Source organism: Dendrobates tinctorius, unplaced genomic scaffold (genome assembly GCF_039654945.1).
Source record: "Dendrobates tinctorius isolate UK_male_01 unplaced genomic scaffold, ASM3965494v1 ptg000232l, whole genome shotgun sequence".
In the NCBI taxonomy this organism is placed as follows: domain Eukaryota; kingdom Metazoa; phylum Chordata; class Amphibia; order Anura; family Dendrobatidae; genus Dendrobates; species Dendrobates tinctorius.
The window spans coordinates 8,016,450-8,031,663 of NW_027361899.1; the positions used below are offsets into that span (position 1 = coordinate 8,016,450).

The window sequence follows — 15,214 nt, forward strand, 5'->3', positions numbered from 1 at the left end:
CCAAAACCGATCCGCAGCGTGTGCACATAGCCTAATTGTTTCAGTAGTTATTTGGGCGGTTTATGTTTGACAGTGTTCACATTCCACTTGGGACACCCTACATATGTCTCTCTCTCCTTACGCTCCTCACTGTCCATACAAGCTGCTCTGCTGATATTGTACCTTAACTCCTCGTATACCTGTGCATTATATTCAGTTGTTTGATATAATTGAATACATTATGAGTCTATTGCTTTTAGTCTATCTATTATGAATTAAAATACTTATGGCCACAGGTGACACATCCTGATGTGACTCCTGGAGGACTTTCATTCAGTGCTGAAAGGGTTAAGGACCCTTTCTCTTCTGGCTGTGAAGGTGGAGCTTGAGTGCTCAGCTGCAGCACCTTGTGACCTCCCCCTTTCACTATATAAACCCACTGCTAGCTTCATTCCTTGCAGGTTATAGATCATCTATGCTGACCTCCTTGGAGGAGCCTGGCTCTGGATAAGCTGAGGTGGCTGCGCCTGCTGCAGCAGTGAAGTTCCCTGTTGGAGAAGCTAAGCAGTGTTATTTGTTGTGCCTTTTCCCACTGTTTGTTGCACCTTCCTCATGTCTCTAGTAATAGGACTGGTGTCTTGCTTGTCTGCACACTAGACAGGGTAAGTTGAAGGCCAGGGCTTAGGCACATGATCACTCTCGGATCCATCTAGGGACGAAGGGAGGGGGGACAGGGATCACACTCAGGTTTATGTTAGGAGGTGATCCCTGAGACGCAGGGGAGAAGATATAATTTATATACTATATACAGTCATATGTAAAAGTTTGGGCACCCCTATTAATGTTAACCTTTTTTCTTTATAACAATTTTGGTTTTTGCAACAGCTATTTCAGTTTCATATATCTAATAACTGATAGACTCAGTTATATTTCTGGATCCAAATGAGGTTTATTGTACTAACAGAAAATGTGCAATCTGCATTTAAACAAAATTTGACCGGTGCAAAAGTATGGGCACCCTTATCATTTTCTTGATTTGAACACTCCTAACTACTTTTTACTGACTTCCTGAAGCACTAAATTGGTTTTGTAACCTCATTGAGCTTTGAACTTCATAGCCAGTTGTATCAAATCATGAGAAAAGGTATTTAAGGTGGCCACTTGCAAGTAGTTCTCCTATTTGATTCTCCTATGAAGAGTGGCATCATGGGCTCCTCAAAACAACTCTCAAATGATCTGAAAGCAAAGATTATTCAACATAGCTTTTCAGGGGAAGGATACAAAAAGTTGTCTCAGAGATTTAACCTGTCAGTTTCCACTGTGAGGAACATAGTAAGGAAATGGAAGAACACAGGTACAGTTCTTGTTAAGCCCAGAAGTGGCAGGCTAAGAAAAATATCAGAAAGGCAGAGAAGAAGAATGGTGAGAACAGTCAAGGACAATCCACAGACCACCTCCAAAGACCGGCAGCATCATCTTGCTGCAGATGGTGTCACTGTGTATCGGACAACAATACAGCGCACTTTGCACAAGGAGAAGCTGTATGGGAGAGTGATGCGAAAGAAGCCGTTTCTGCAAGTACGCCACAAACAGAGTCGCCTGAGGTCTGCAAAAGCACATTTGGACAAGCCAGTTACATTTTGGAAGAAGGTCCTGTGGACTGATGAAACAAAGATTGAGTTGTTTGGTCATACAAAAAGGCGTTATGCATGCGCTGTATTGTTGACCGATGCACAGTGACACCATCTGCAGCAAGATGATGCTGCCGGTCTTTGGAGGTGGTCTGTGGATTGTCCTTGACTGTTCTCACCATTCTTCTTCTCTGCCTTTCTGATATTTTTCTTGGCCTGCCACTTCTGGGCTTAACAAGAACTGTACCTGTGTTCTTCCATTTCCTTACTATGTTCCTCACAGTGGAAACTGACAGGTTAAATCTCTGAGACAACTTTTTGTATCCTTCCCCTGAAAAGCTATGTTGAATAATCTTTGTTTTCAGATCATTTGGGAGTTGTTTTGAGGAGCCCATGATGCCACTCTTCATAGGAGAATCAAATAGGAGAACTACTTGCAAGTGGCCACTTTAAAAACCTTTTCTCATGATTTGATACACCGGGCAATGAAGTTCAAAGCTCAATGAGGTTACAAAACCAATTTAGTGCTTCAGGAAGTCAGTAAAAAGTAGTTAGGAGTGTTCAAATCAAGAAAATGATAAGGGTGCCCATACTTTTGCACCGGTCAAATTTTGTTTAAATGCAGATTGCACATTTTCTGTTAGCACAATAAACCTCATTTGAATCCAGAAATATAACTGAGTCCATCAGTTATTAGATATATGAAACTGAAATAGCTGTTGCAAAAACCAAAATTGTTATAAAGAAAAAAGGTTAACATTAATAGGGGTGCCCAAACTTTTACATATGACTGTATTTCCTATTCTGAGGCTTCGATGACTTCTCAGACCATAGTGATGCACATTTCATTCGCTTTGAATAAATTAGAAGAAAATCAAATTTCCTGGACAAATTTGAGTAAAACTGATGAATTTCCACTAATTGTCTCCTCACTGATGAGAACACGGTGAGGGTATGTGCACACGATGTGGATTCGTCTGTGCGGAATCTGCAGAATCCACAGGTCAAAATGCCTGCGTTTTTCCTCCAGATTTCCCGTGGATTTAGTGCGGATTTCGCCTGAATTTTTACACCTGTGGATTCCTACAATGGAGCAGGTGTAAAACCGCTGCGGAATCCGCACAAAGAATTGACATGCTGTGGAAAATAAGTTGCTGCGTTTCCGCATGGAATTTTCTGGAAATGTGCACAGCGGTTTTTGTTTTGCATAGGATAACATGGTACTGTACATCACTTGGAAAACTGCTGCGGATCCGCACCCGAATCCACAACATGTGCACACACCTTAAAGCTGCAATATCCCTTTAAGATATAAGCTTTGCATATTGTGAGGAGTCCATAATACAACCGGAAAGGTCGGTGCTGCCCTCTGACGATGCGGCCGTGGGTTCTGGTTATACTTTCATCGGCTCCGGTCTTCATGCAGATTTTCTGCTCCGTACATGGTCGCCGTCATGTCCCGCCATTAATAAAATACAATCAACAGAAACATTTTATCCCAAACCTCCAGGCAAGATAAGGAGGAATGCGCTGAACCTTGGAGCTAGTCCAGTCCGTGGCCTGATGAGCCGGGTCACCGCAGATAACCCATCGGAAGGCGGGCGGCGAGCAACAAACTGTGTGCGATGAAGTCCCAGGGTAACGCGGTCACGTCCCCCTCATTGTGAAAGACACTTCTAGGGACGAAGAAAAGATCTATATAGAGAAAAATGAGGCTCAGAGACTGGAAATCCAGCGCTGGAACTGGGTCAGTGGTGACACGAAGGGAAGGTAACGGGCAGAGCAAATATAGAGAACGTGATCAGACCGAGCGAGAGGAAATATCAGAGAAATCACATAGATGATAGATAATAGATAAAAAAAACAAACAAAAAACAACAAATTGAGGCAGCATCCCCAATGTTTCTGAGCTTCTACTCAAGTACCTATAACTATAGTGATGGATAATTCCATCCAGCTATTCAGGAATACAAATCATACAGAAGGTCAATTATGAATTACTTGTTCTTGGTTTTCAGAAACAAGACGACACTATTGTGGCTATAGATACAGTTACATCTATATCTATCTATCTATCTATCTATCTATCTATCTATCTATCTATCTATCTATCTATCTATCTATCTATCTATCTATCTATCTATATCTATTGTGAGGTGCCAAGGGGAGAGGTACTAGAAAGCAGATGTATTTCCCCCGTTTCATTTCATATGTCTCCCTGCACTGATAGTGAAGCTGGCTTTTTTCACTGTAATCTGGTCCTGGTTTCTTTAGTGATCAGCGTGGAAAAGACTGGTGGTTCCCCGTCCACACGTTCAATCCAGGTTTTGATTCCTGATGGGTCCAGCATATTCCCTCTTTTTTTTTCCTCTCCCGCTGGAAATCTGCATCGTCTGCACATGGCCTAAGAGTACATGGACTGCTTTGTTGTTGTATAGGTTTATTTTGTAGTTAGCTTCTATTGTTAGTTAGAGGCCAGACGACCTTGGACATTTTATTTCATGTTTGGCATGTGTAACATTGAATGCCCAATGTGCACAATAAAATACGCCGTGCCCATATCCGTGTGGAACTCGCTAGACTGCTGTTGTGAGTCCATAGCCACCCGCTTGTGCCAAAGCAGAGATCCCAGCTGAGCTTTATATATATATATATATTCCCAACAAATGGTGTTTCGAATGCGGGCAATTGTGGCTGTTGAACTGTGACAGCGGAGAAAACGCTCTGTGTATGTCCTGGTTGAAAGCTCCGGTGCTTTTGAAGAGCCAAGAGTCCAGTAAAATGGAGGAACTAGTGAAACAGTTATTGCAAGCAAATGTTCAACAACAGCAGACTAAGGCCTCATACCCATTAGCGATAAAACCGGACGATTGCAATCCGATTTTTTTTTTTTAATCGGATTGCACTCTGACCAATGTTAGTGAATGGGTGACATCTCACTTGCGATTTCTTTTTTTTTTTTTTCTCAGCCAAAATCGGTCTGAGAAAAAAATCACAGCATGCTGCGCGATTTGGAGCGATTTTTGCCAATACAAGTCAATGGGTGCGATTTAAAAAAAGCACCAAAAACGGACCATCCGTTTTTAGCGGATGCATCACCATTCTGTGGTATACAACACTGTAAATGGTCCTGTAAATGACTGTAGAAAAAGAGTTGCTGGGGAAAAAAACGGATGGAAAAATAAAAAATCTCATAGAAATCGCAGGACACTGGCATAACACTCCACCCTTTTTTCCAGTCCAGAAATCGGACTGTTTTTTTAATCGCCAATGGGTATGAGGCCTAATACTTACTTCCAGAAGGCTCTGGAGCAGCAGCACCATATTCAGCAAGAGCAGTTGGATGCAATAAAGCAGGCCTTGGCTCGGCAGCCCCGAGAGGAGGGGGACCGTGCACAAAGCGTTGCTAGTGCGCAGAAAGCCGTACAGAAGACTTTACTTAAAATGACTGCAGACGATGATGTGGAAGCTTACCTCACCGTGTTCGAACGTAACACAGAACATGAGCACTTACCGCTGGACAGATGGGCTGAAGTAGTTGCTCCACTTCTGAGTGGAGATCCACAAAAGGCCTATTACGATCTAAGTGGAGCGGATGCTATGGACTATATCAAACTCAAAGGCGAAATCCTGGCAAGGCTGGGAGTAAACACATGTATACGGGCACAGAGGGTGCATTTAAGGACTTTTGTGGAAAATCAGCCAGCACGCTCACAAATGCATGTGTGGCGCCACTGAGGCTCAGTCGCCACAGAGGTACTGCACCTTCCTCTCTCCTAAGGCGTGGTGCCCCACCATCCAGGTAAGTTGGAGGTTCCTGACCACGCTCCAACACTCGCACCCCACACAATAAAGTAGTTCAGCACAGCCACATTGCGGCTCCTTGCTTAGAGAGAAGCAGAGCACCTTTGGTGGTTCCCTGCTTGGAACACTAGACGTGCTGGCAGATGGGTGGAGTTCAGAATATATATGAGTGGGATGGTTTAGGATGACAGGTCAGTGAGGAAGGAAGCCACTCGCGAGGAGTGGGGATCCCTGGAAGAAGGGATGGAGGAAGGAGGGCTGCAGTTGCCTCAGTTACCTGAGCCAGCTGGCACGGGAAAGGAAAGGAAAGAAGGACGTTGACCTGAAGCCTGAGCTTCCATAGAAGGGAAAGGACAAGTACGGAACGTAGGAGAAAAAGGGAACACAGAGGACATGGGTTAGAGCAAGAACCCTGCCTAGAAGTACTAAGTGCAAGGCCGGGGCCCGATCCCCGAGGTTGTACGAACGCTAATGGTTCTGCAGCAGACACCGGTGGAGTAAGGGGCTGTAAATGCACTACTCCCATCTAAGACTTGTGGGCACAACAGCAACACGGATAGAGAGCCGGGACTTAGGAGTAGAGAGTCCCCGAAGCAGGCTACAGCTGTCTGCCGTGCAAGTAGAGTTCTTGGGAACATCTGTCAGGAGGAACGCCATTGTAACACGGTACTGGAGATCTTCACACTTAAAGGTGCTATTGAGGAGACGTTCAGGGAAGGCACATAAGTTGGTGGAGTGTGGAAGGGAGCTTTCCATCTTGCCTGGAGGTTGACTGAGTCCCAGACCCGGAGGACACGGCACAGAAGCGGGCACTACAGACTGTGAGTAAGGCTTTGGAACTACATGCCCTGGTGCCCTCTATTCCTTCCTGCGTCCATCTGCCTGACACTGCTACATCCCCTGCGCCAGACACTACATCACCTAAGTGTCTCCACATCTACTCTGCCCTAGGACAACAGCCCTGCCTGTGGAGTGCTATACCATCAGTGCTGCACCACACCATCTGTCCCGGAGGATCTGCATGCAGCGTCGGCTTAACACCACCCTTGCCGAACACCACAGGTGGCGTCACAAACTATTCATCTAACTACATTCGACTATTCACATCTTCCTATTACTTGGGCGCCCAGGGCCACGGTCCGGGTCACCGCCGCTGCGACATGTCCCACTGACACTGGCCCGGAACTGAGTACCCCACAGCCCTGGGAGGGCGACCCACATGATCTCATCCATCTAGTAAAAAAAAAAATGGTTGCAGCCAGAGACTTTGACTTCCGCACAGATGGTGGAACGTGTTGTTCTAGACAAGTACCTGCGGTCCTTACCCACTAAGCTCCAGAGGTGGGTTGGACAGGGTGACTCAACTACTGCTGACCAGTTGGTGAGTATGGTCAAACGTTACAATGCTTCTGAAAGCCTACTCCAGGGGACGTTATCACCCCGCTGGGTCCCCAAGAAATCGTCGGAGAGTCCTGCGAAACCTACTCCATCTTCAAAAGAAGAGAATGTCGCAATGAAAGGTAGCAGACCTTGCAAAATGCAAAATGGCAGGGCCCATACGAAGTACTGGACAGAGTAGGTGAAGTAAATTATAAGATACACCAACCAGACAAGAGAACCCGAACAAATATACCAAATAAACTTACCTAAGGCCTGGCGGGACAGGGAGAGTCTGGTGGGAGGAGCTGCCCTTGAGGATGGGCCCCGAGGGCCACTACCATCTAAGGTAAATGACCCCCAGAAGTGGGTATTGCAGATACGCTTTCCGAAAGCCAAAAACAAGAGACCAGGGAGTTCATACAGAGGAACGCAGATGTTTTCTCAGAACTTCCTGGCCGTACTCACCTAATTAAACATGACATTGTTACTGATCCACAGGCGCAGGTACGGCTAAAACCATATCGAATTCTGGAGGCTCGGAGTCAAGCCATTGCCCAGGAAGTTAAAAAAGTGTTAGAGCTTGGAGTCATTGAGGAGTCCCGGAGTGATTGGGCTTGCCCTATTGTACTGGTACCCAAACCCGATGGGACTATCCAGTTTTGTAATGATTTTCGGAAATTAAATGAAGTATCGAAATTCGATGCCTACCTGATGCCAAGAGTCGATGAACTGATAGAGAGACTGGGTTCGGCCAGGTACATATCCACTATTGACTTAACAAAAGGTTCTTGGCAGATTCCCCTCACGGAATCAGCCAAAGAGAAAACTGCCTTTGCTACGCCCCAGGGATTGTTCCAGTACTGAGATATGCCCTTTGGGTTGCATGTTGCCGCAGCCACCTTCCAACGTTTAATGGATATTGTTCTAAAACCCCATGGCCAGTATGCGTCCGCATACTTGGACGACATTATTATCTTTAGCAATGACTGGGACACGCATTTGTCAAAAGTACAAGCGGTCTTGAACTCTCTAAAAACAGCTGGGTTGACTGCCAATCCCAAAAAATGTTTGTTTTGATTGGAAGAGGCTCGCTATCTGGGATATAGCATAGGGAGAGGGGTCGTAAAGCCTCAGGCCAATAAAGTGGATGGTATTCAGAATTGGCCACGACCGGTAACCAAAAAACAGGTTGGAGCTTTTTTAGGGATCGTTGGTTATTACAGGCGGTTTATCAAACATTTTGCGACCATTGCAGCCCCTCTCACAGATCTTACTAAGGGGTCGAAATCTGTCACAATAAAGTGGAACGCAGAAGCAGAGGAGGCCTTTCAACGATTGAAAACAGTCCTCTGTGACCAACCAGTGTTGGTTGCGCCAGACTTTAAAAGGGAGTTTATTGTCCAAACGGACGCCTCTGGGGTGGGCCTCGGCGCGGTTTTGTCTCAAGAAGTAAATGGCGAGGAACACCCAGTGGCCTATCTAAGCAGAAAGCTTACGAGAGCAGAAAAGAACTACAGTGTAGTTGAGCTGGAAGCCCTGGCTGTGAAATGGGCCCTGTACACCTTGCGCTATTATTTACTAGGTTGCCAATTTAGGCTAGTGACGGACCATTCGCCCCTAACGTGGATGTACCGGGCAAAAGAGGGCAATGTGCGGGTGACACGCTGGTTCTTAGCATTACAAGGGTTTAAATTTTCCGTTGAGCACAAGGCGGGCACAGCGCACAGAAATGCAGATGCGTTGTCTAGAACGCACTGCTTGGTGACTTGTCGTGTCCGACCCCACGGGCTCGAACAGAGGAGGGGGGTGTGTGAGGTGCCAAGGGGAGAGGTACTAGAAAAACAGATATATTTCCCCCCGTTTCAATTCATATGTCTCCCTGTACTGATAGTGAAGCCAGTTTTTTCACTGTAATCTGGTCCTGGTTTCTTTAGTGATCAGCATGGAAAAGACTGGTGGTTCCCTGTCCACACGTTCAATCCAGGTTTTGATTCCTGACAGGTCCAACTGATATAATCAGGAGGAGCTGGGATCTCTGGGTCTCTCTCTCGTCTGCTGGGCTGGGAGCTGACACAGTAAGACTACATGAACTTCTTTGTTGTTGTATAGGTTTATTTTGTAGTTAGCTTCTATTGTTCGTTAGAGGCCAGTCGGCCTTAGACATTTTATTTCATGTTTGGCATGTGTAACATTGGTCATTCAATGTGCACAATAAAATACGCCGTGCCCATATTCGTGTGGAACTCGCTAGACTGCTGTTTTGACGCCAAAGCAAAGATGCCAGCTGAGCTTTATATATATTCCCCACTCTATCTATCTATAGAAAAAAAAGAAGGAAACAGCACAGTACTTAGCTTTGGGTGCACGGCCCCTGGCAGAAAGTCCTATTTTCAGCCACAATTTCAATATTCATTCCAAAAAAAGGCAGCACTCCATAGTAACTTTTTTCAAAGTGGTAGGTGAGTTTTATTCAGCCCACATATCAAGGCAACGTTTCGGCTCAACTGAGCCTTTCTCAAGCAGTGGCTGTTACAAAAAAGTGTCTTTTTATAGACCATATAACAATCTCTCAATTGTCAATCATTTTACAATACAAGAAATTACAATTCAGTGCATACAATTTCTTTCATTATAGTCAATAGGCTCCATGTGTGCAAACAGTACAAAAAGTGCTTTGTGCTCAATACAATCTTTATACTTTGCATTAACTTCATTGTATTTGGTCAGTTTCACACGTCCGTTTTTGACCATCAGTCAAAATCCGCCGTTTTTTGAAAAAAACGGATCCGCCATTTTTTTTGGCGGATCCGTTTTTTTCCCCATTGAGTTGCCTTACCGGCATGCCCAGAGAAAGGAACTCAGCCAGAAATTTAACCCTCAAATCCTTTCTGGAGGACAAATAAAATTCTCTCTCTCTCTCTCTCTCTCTCTCTCATGAACACAGAGAACGCTATATCTGGCGTTCCTATAGCTAAACTGAGCATGTGCTATGAGTCGTCAGCTCTGTCATGTGTAGCCAGCCTTGATATGTGGGCTTAATAAAACTCACCTACCACTTTGAAAAAAGTTACTATGAAGTGCTGCCTTTTTTTGGAATGAATATCTATCTATCTATCTATCTATCTATCTATCTATCTATCTATCTATCTATCTATCTCTTCACTGCTGTACAAGATGAATGGGGCGATGATGGCATTGAAGATTTTTAGCCAGACCGTCACTGGCAGCTTCAGATGGTAGAGTTTCCTTCAGATGGTATATAAGGTTGGGTGTCATGGAGGGTGAGACCTGGTGCCGCAGAGGACTTCAGAGTAGTGGCCACTCATGATGTTCAGTAGATGTTGAAGAGTTTTGGACTTAGGGTGCAGCCTTTGTCTGACTATGCGGCTCTGAAGGAATCAGCCATTCTTCTATGGTAGGGGCCGAGATTGGGGGCTGGTCCACTGCTTACCACGTCCGGACGACACAGGCACCAGGCGAAGCAAAGACAAGAGAGAGGCAGAGTTTAGTTGTAACAGTTCCGGATTTTATTCGTCGTCCTCCACAAACCGCAGTTCTTTACAGTTCTCCGTCTCCAGGCCCGGGTACCTGCACCTTTCCTTCAGTCGAAGTAACGTCCCTCATGGATCTTTTGCTGGGGCTGTCCTAGACCAATCTACTGCCAGCGCTTCACCTGCTCGAGGTCGTCGTCCAATCGGTACCCCCGGGACCTCGTCTGTCCTGTGGTCCGTCGGGTCAGGGCCACCCCCCTGACTGTCTCTTTCCTGTCAGTCTCCTAGCCGAGCTCTTCGCTGTTCTCCGTGGTCGTTTCTAGGTATTGCACTCTCCTATCCACCTTTCCCAGCTGTCACCCTTCTATCCTGTCAATCTCCGTCTCTAGTGCACAAACCGTCCCCTCCTACTTCCAGTCACGTCTGTCTGTCAAGTCACCTTCCCCACACTTCTCCCGTTCGCACCCACACTGCAGCGGTTCTCGGTGTTGGAGCTTTTGATTAAATCATAGGTCTTTCCTCCTATTCCGCTCTCAGGCAGTTTGAGAAATATCCCCGGGTGCCACACTGAGTCAAAGGCCTTTTTAAAGTTCACAAAACAGGCATATTTCTTCCCGTGCTTTGTGTTGTGGACGTGGCTGTCACAATTCATTTTTGGTTTCGTGGCAGCTCTGCTTCTGCTAAAATTTAAATCTAGTTTTTTTTTTTTTTCTTTCAGGCCAGCAAGGGTTAATGTCAGGTTCCTTGCTGGCAGCTGCTGTGTTGCTGGTCAGCTGATGTGGGTGGTGACCACTCCCTCTACCCTTTAAAAATTCACAGGACAGTCACAGCTGACTGTCGGTGATAGAGTAATTAGCGTTGAGCGAAATGGGTCGTTCAAATTCAAAAATAGCCGACTTTAGCTAAAGTCGGGTTTCGACGATCGAAACCCGACCATAGTGTGAGGTCAGCCATGAGGTCACCGATCAGAGCGCCAAAGTCGCGTTTCAAATAATGCTTCCAGCGCCTTTTCTCAGCCAATGATGGAGGACGCACACTGTGGGCAACGCAATGACATGGGCAGCGGCCACCACCATCTTAGAGAAGGGCATTGAAGTGATTGGCTGGCTTTGTGTGGCGTCACAGTGGGTGTAAAAGGCCGTGACCACCGACCACCATCTTACTTCGGCCGATCTTAGAATAGGGAGAGGTGCTGCTGCTGATTCTGAACAGGGAGAGCGTTAGGCAGGGAAGAAGAAAAAACAACTGCTTCTGCTGATGGCGCTTTTCACTGTACAGTTAGTGTGCAGTGAAAGGGGAGGATTTTTGTTGTGTGTAACAGCGCTGATGGTGATTAGGCTGCCTTTTCAGGCTACCTGCTAGCTGCATTGCTGTGTGCACACTGCTGTTCAAACTGCTTTTTTCAAAGCACTCCAACTTTTATTTTGTCCTGGTGAGTTACTGAGCGTTCATTTTTTCACACACCGTATAGCGGTGTACGCTCCTCACACACTACCGTGTACCGCCTTGTATCACGGACAAATAGAAGCTATCTGGGTGTGACTCTGGAAAAAAGAGTCGAGGAGGTTTTCCGTTTTTCCAGACCTACACCTTAGAGAGCTGTCCGCTTTTCAAACAGTTTCGTATGTCTGCTGTTTGATTACGGTCAAAACTAGACAGAGACAGCATGTGTCAGTCTCTATACAAATAGACAGAGATTGACAATTTTCCATACAGACACCATATAGAGCTGTCTGAATCTCAAACAGTATTGTATATCTGCCGTTTGCATTACAGCCACATCTATACAGAGTCAGCGTGTGTGTGACACTCCGTAAATACATATACGGAGATTGTTACACAAAAAACGTATACAGCTGTACACTTCTGATACAGTTCCGTATATCTGCTTGTTGGATTACGGTCCAATACATACTGTGAGAGCGTCTGTGACTAACAAAATATATACGTAGATTTAATTTTTTTAATACACCTTACACAGCTGGATGCTCCTCATATAGTACCATCTGTCTGCTGGTATTTTTGGTACACTTTCCCAAACATAAGGAAGTATGGTGGAAGAGTCCGTGGACGTGGGCAAGGGGGGCGCAGCTGGTACTGATGGTGGTGGTGCATTGGCTGGTTCTGGCAAAAGCATAATAGCAGCTAAAGCAGGAGGTGTTGAGCCTGCGTCATCATCTGGCCCAAGAAGGCCTGTAAGGTTCCCTTTTCTTGGAGTAGGAAAACCGCTTTTAAAGTCGGAGCATCAGGAACAGGTTTTGGCGTACATTGCTGAAACAGCCACCAGCTCTATTGCCTCCTCTTCTGAACGTTCGAAACCTGCAAGCACGGAGTCGTCAGTGCAGGGTTCTGGTCAGGAAAAGCACATTTCCTTGTGTCCTTCACCCCTACCAAAAGTTAAGGATGTGGCAGCCCACACTTCAGATTACTCTATGGAGCTCTTTTCACATACCATGCCTGGGTTATCAAGTCAAATCTAGAATTCCCCAGTCCAAGATGAATCTGACATGGAGTGCACTGATGCACAGCCACTGCTAGATGATTCTGCTGGTACATTGACCCACAGCACTACATTGCCCTTGCAATCTATTGAGCCAGAATTTGACCCTGATGAAACTCATGTGCCCCTTCCCGCATACTATACCACCTTACACGGTGACACAGAGGAAGGTAAAGAGGAAGGTGCAGATGACTTTGAAGAGGAGGTGATGGATGACCCAGTTCTTGACCCGGATTGGCATCCATTGGGGGAGGAGGGTGGCGCTGGCAATAGTTCAGATAAGGAGAAGGATCCGCAGCAGGCATTGACATCGCAGCAGCGGTTGTATGCCAGGCCCGTAACTGTCCAAAAATGTGAAACAAAAACTAAAAGAGTTGCAGGACAGCTTGGCCAGACGGTCAACTTAGCACAGCGTGCAAGGCCAGAAAATGTATACCATAGGAGGAAGAGTGCAGTGTGGCACTTCTTTGTCCAAAATCCTACTGATGAGGCAAAGGTTACCTGTAAGAAGTGCGGAAGGACCTTTAGCCCAGGTAAACAACTCAGAAATTTGAGTACAAGTTGCATGCTTAGACATTTAATCAACATGCACTTGCAAGCGTGGACGGACTACAAAACCTCAGGTAGCACATGTGCACCTGCTCTGATTGAAGATAGCCAGCAGCGCTCCATCGCTTCCCCCACTGTAAGACCACCACAACCGTTAAGCACACCACAGCACTAAATGTGGAGGTGTCGTCGCAAGGCCAAAGCACTCAGGGAATCTCAATGGTTTTGCAACACAACACTGAATCTAGGCAATCACCACCAATACCATCACCAACCCCCTCTCACTCCGTCCGGTCCACCGCTACTTCCCCCATATGTAGCTCTCCAGTCCAGCTCACCCTACCAGACACTCTGAGTAGGACAAGAATGTACTCATCCTCTCATCCGCGTACACTGTGTTTGAACGCCTACATTGCCAAACTAATCTCATTAGAGATGTTGCCCTACCGTTTGGTTGAAAGCGAAGCTTTCCGCGTCCTCATGGCCTACGCTGCCCACGCTATGACTTACCCAGTCGGCACTTCTTTTCTCGAAAAGCTATCCCTGCCCTCCACCGGCATGTGAAAGACCGCATTGTCCATGCACTAAAACAGTCAGTGAGTGGAAAGGTGCACCTCACAACAGATGCATGGACCAGTAGGCATGGCCAGGGCCGTTACGTGTCCATCACTGCACACTGGGTTAATGTGGTGGATGCAGGCTCCACTGGGGACAGCGGTGGAGGAACAGTGCTGCCTATGTAGTAAGGTGGCCCAGCTTGGGGGGTGGTCCCCTGTTTACCGCGAACAGACGACACAGACACGAGACGGAGGCAGATTTCAGGTACAACAGGTCCAAGTTTATTGGCTGTCCTCCTGACGACCTCAGCAATACACCGCAGCACTTCCACAGCTCTCCGTATTCAGGCCTGGGTACCTTCACCTTTTCTTCTGTCGTAGTGACGTTCCCCACGGCTCTGTCACTGGGGCCGCCCTAGGCCTATCTACCGCCAGCACTTCACCAGTCAGAGGTCGTCGTCAATTTGGTACCCCTGGGGCCTCGTCTGTTCTGTGGTTCTTCGTGTCGGGGCCACCCCCTAACTTCTTTTCTCCTCAGTCCCCTAGTTGAGCTTGCCACACTGTCCGTACTCCTTCACTGACTCCTCTCCTTCTGAGCTCCTCCCGGGACTGGAACTTTCTGGAACCCTCCTGTCCTATTCATCACCTTCCCGGGTCCCTGTAACCCCGCCTCCCATGACTAATGGTTTCTAGAGCCATAAGCTGCTGTCAAGTCCTGTACTGACACTCCCCCCTGCCATCTTGTGGTCAAACCAAGGTATTGCACCCATTCTACACTTTTTTCAGCTGTTTCCCTTCTGTCATTACTAACATCTGTCTAAAGTGCACAAACTGTCCCTTCTTCCTTCTGACAAGTCCGTTTGTCTGGTCACCTTCCCCACACCTAGCCCACGGTATAGGAAACAGTTGGCTGTAGGCTTTCGACCCTCCTCCTCCTCCATCAGCGAAAGCTCGTCCACAGAGCGCAGTCGCACGAGCACTCCATCCGCAGCTGCCAGTGTTGCACACGAGGTGTCCCACTATCGAACAGCTAGTGGTAAGCGTCAGCAGGCTGTGTTAAAGATGATGTCTTTGGGCAACAACAGACACACCGCGGAGGTACTGGCCAACTACTTGCAGCGACAAACTGAGTCATGGCTGGGCAGTCTACATCTTGAGGCAGGCAAGGTAGTTAGTGATAACGGCCGTAATTTTGTGGCAGCCATAGCCCGTGCAAAACTCACACACATACCTTGCCTTGCTCACACGTTGAACCTGGTGGTGCAGTGCTTCTTTAATAATTATCTGGAATTAACATCCCTGGTCCAGAAGGTGCGAAGACTG

General features: G+C 46.8%; 1 long non-coding RNA gene across 1 annotated transcript in view; it reads left to right on the forward strand.

Annotated features, from left to right (window-relative positions):
• Positions 1 to 432: 432 nt before the first annotated feature.
• LOC141060038 (uncharacterized) overlaps positions 433 to 15,214 on the forward strand; it is a 37,786-nt gene continuing 23,004 nt past the window's right edge. The window contains exon 1 of the long non-coding RNA XR_012222651.1: positions 433 to 641. This is a non-coding gene — a long non-coding RNA (uncharacterized lncRNA). The remainder of the gene's footprint in view (positions 642 to 15,214) is intronic.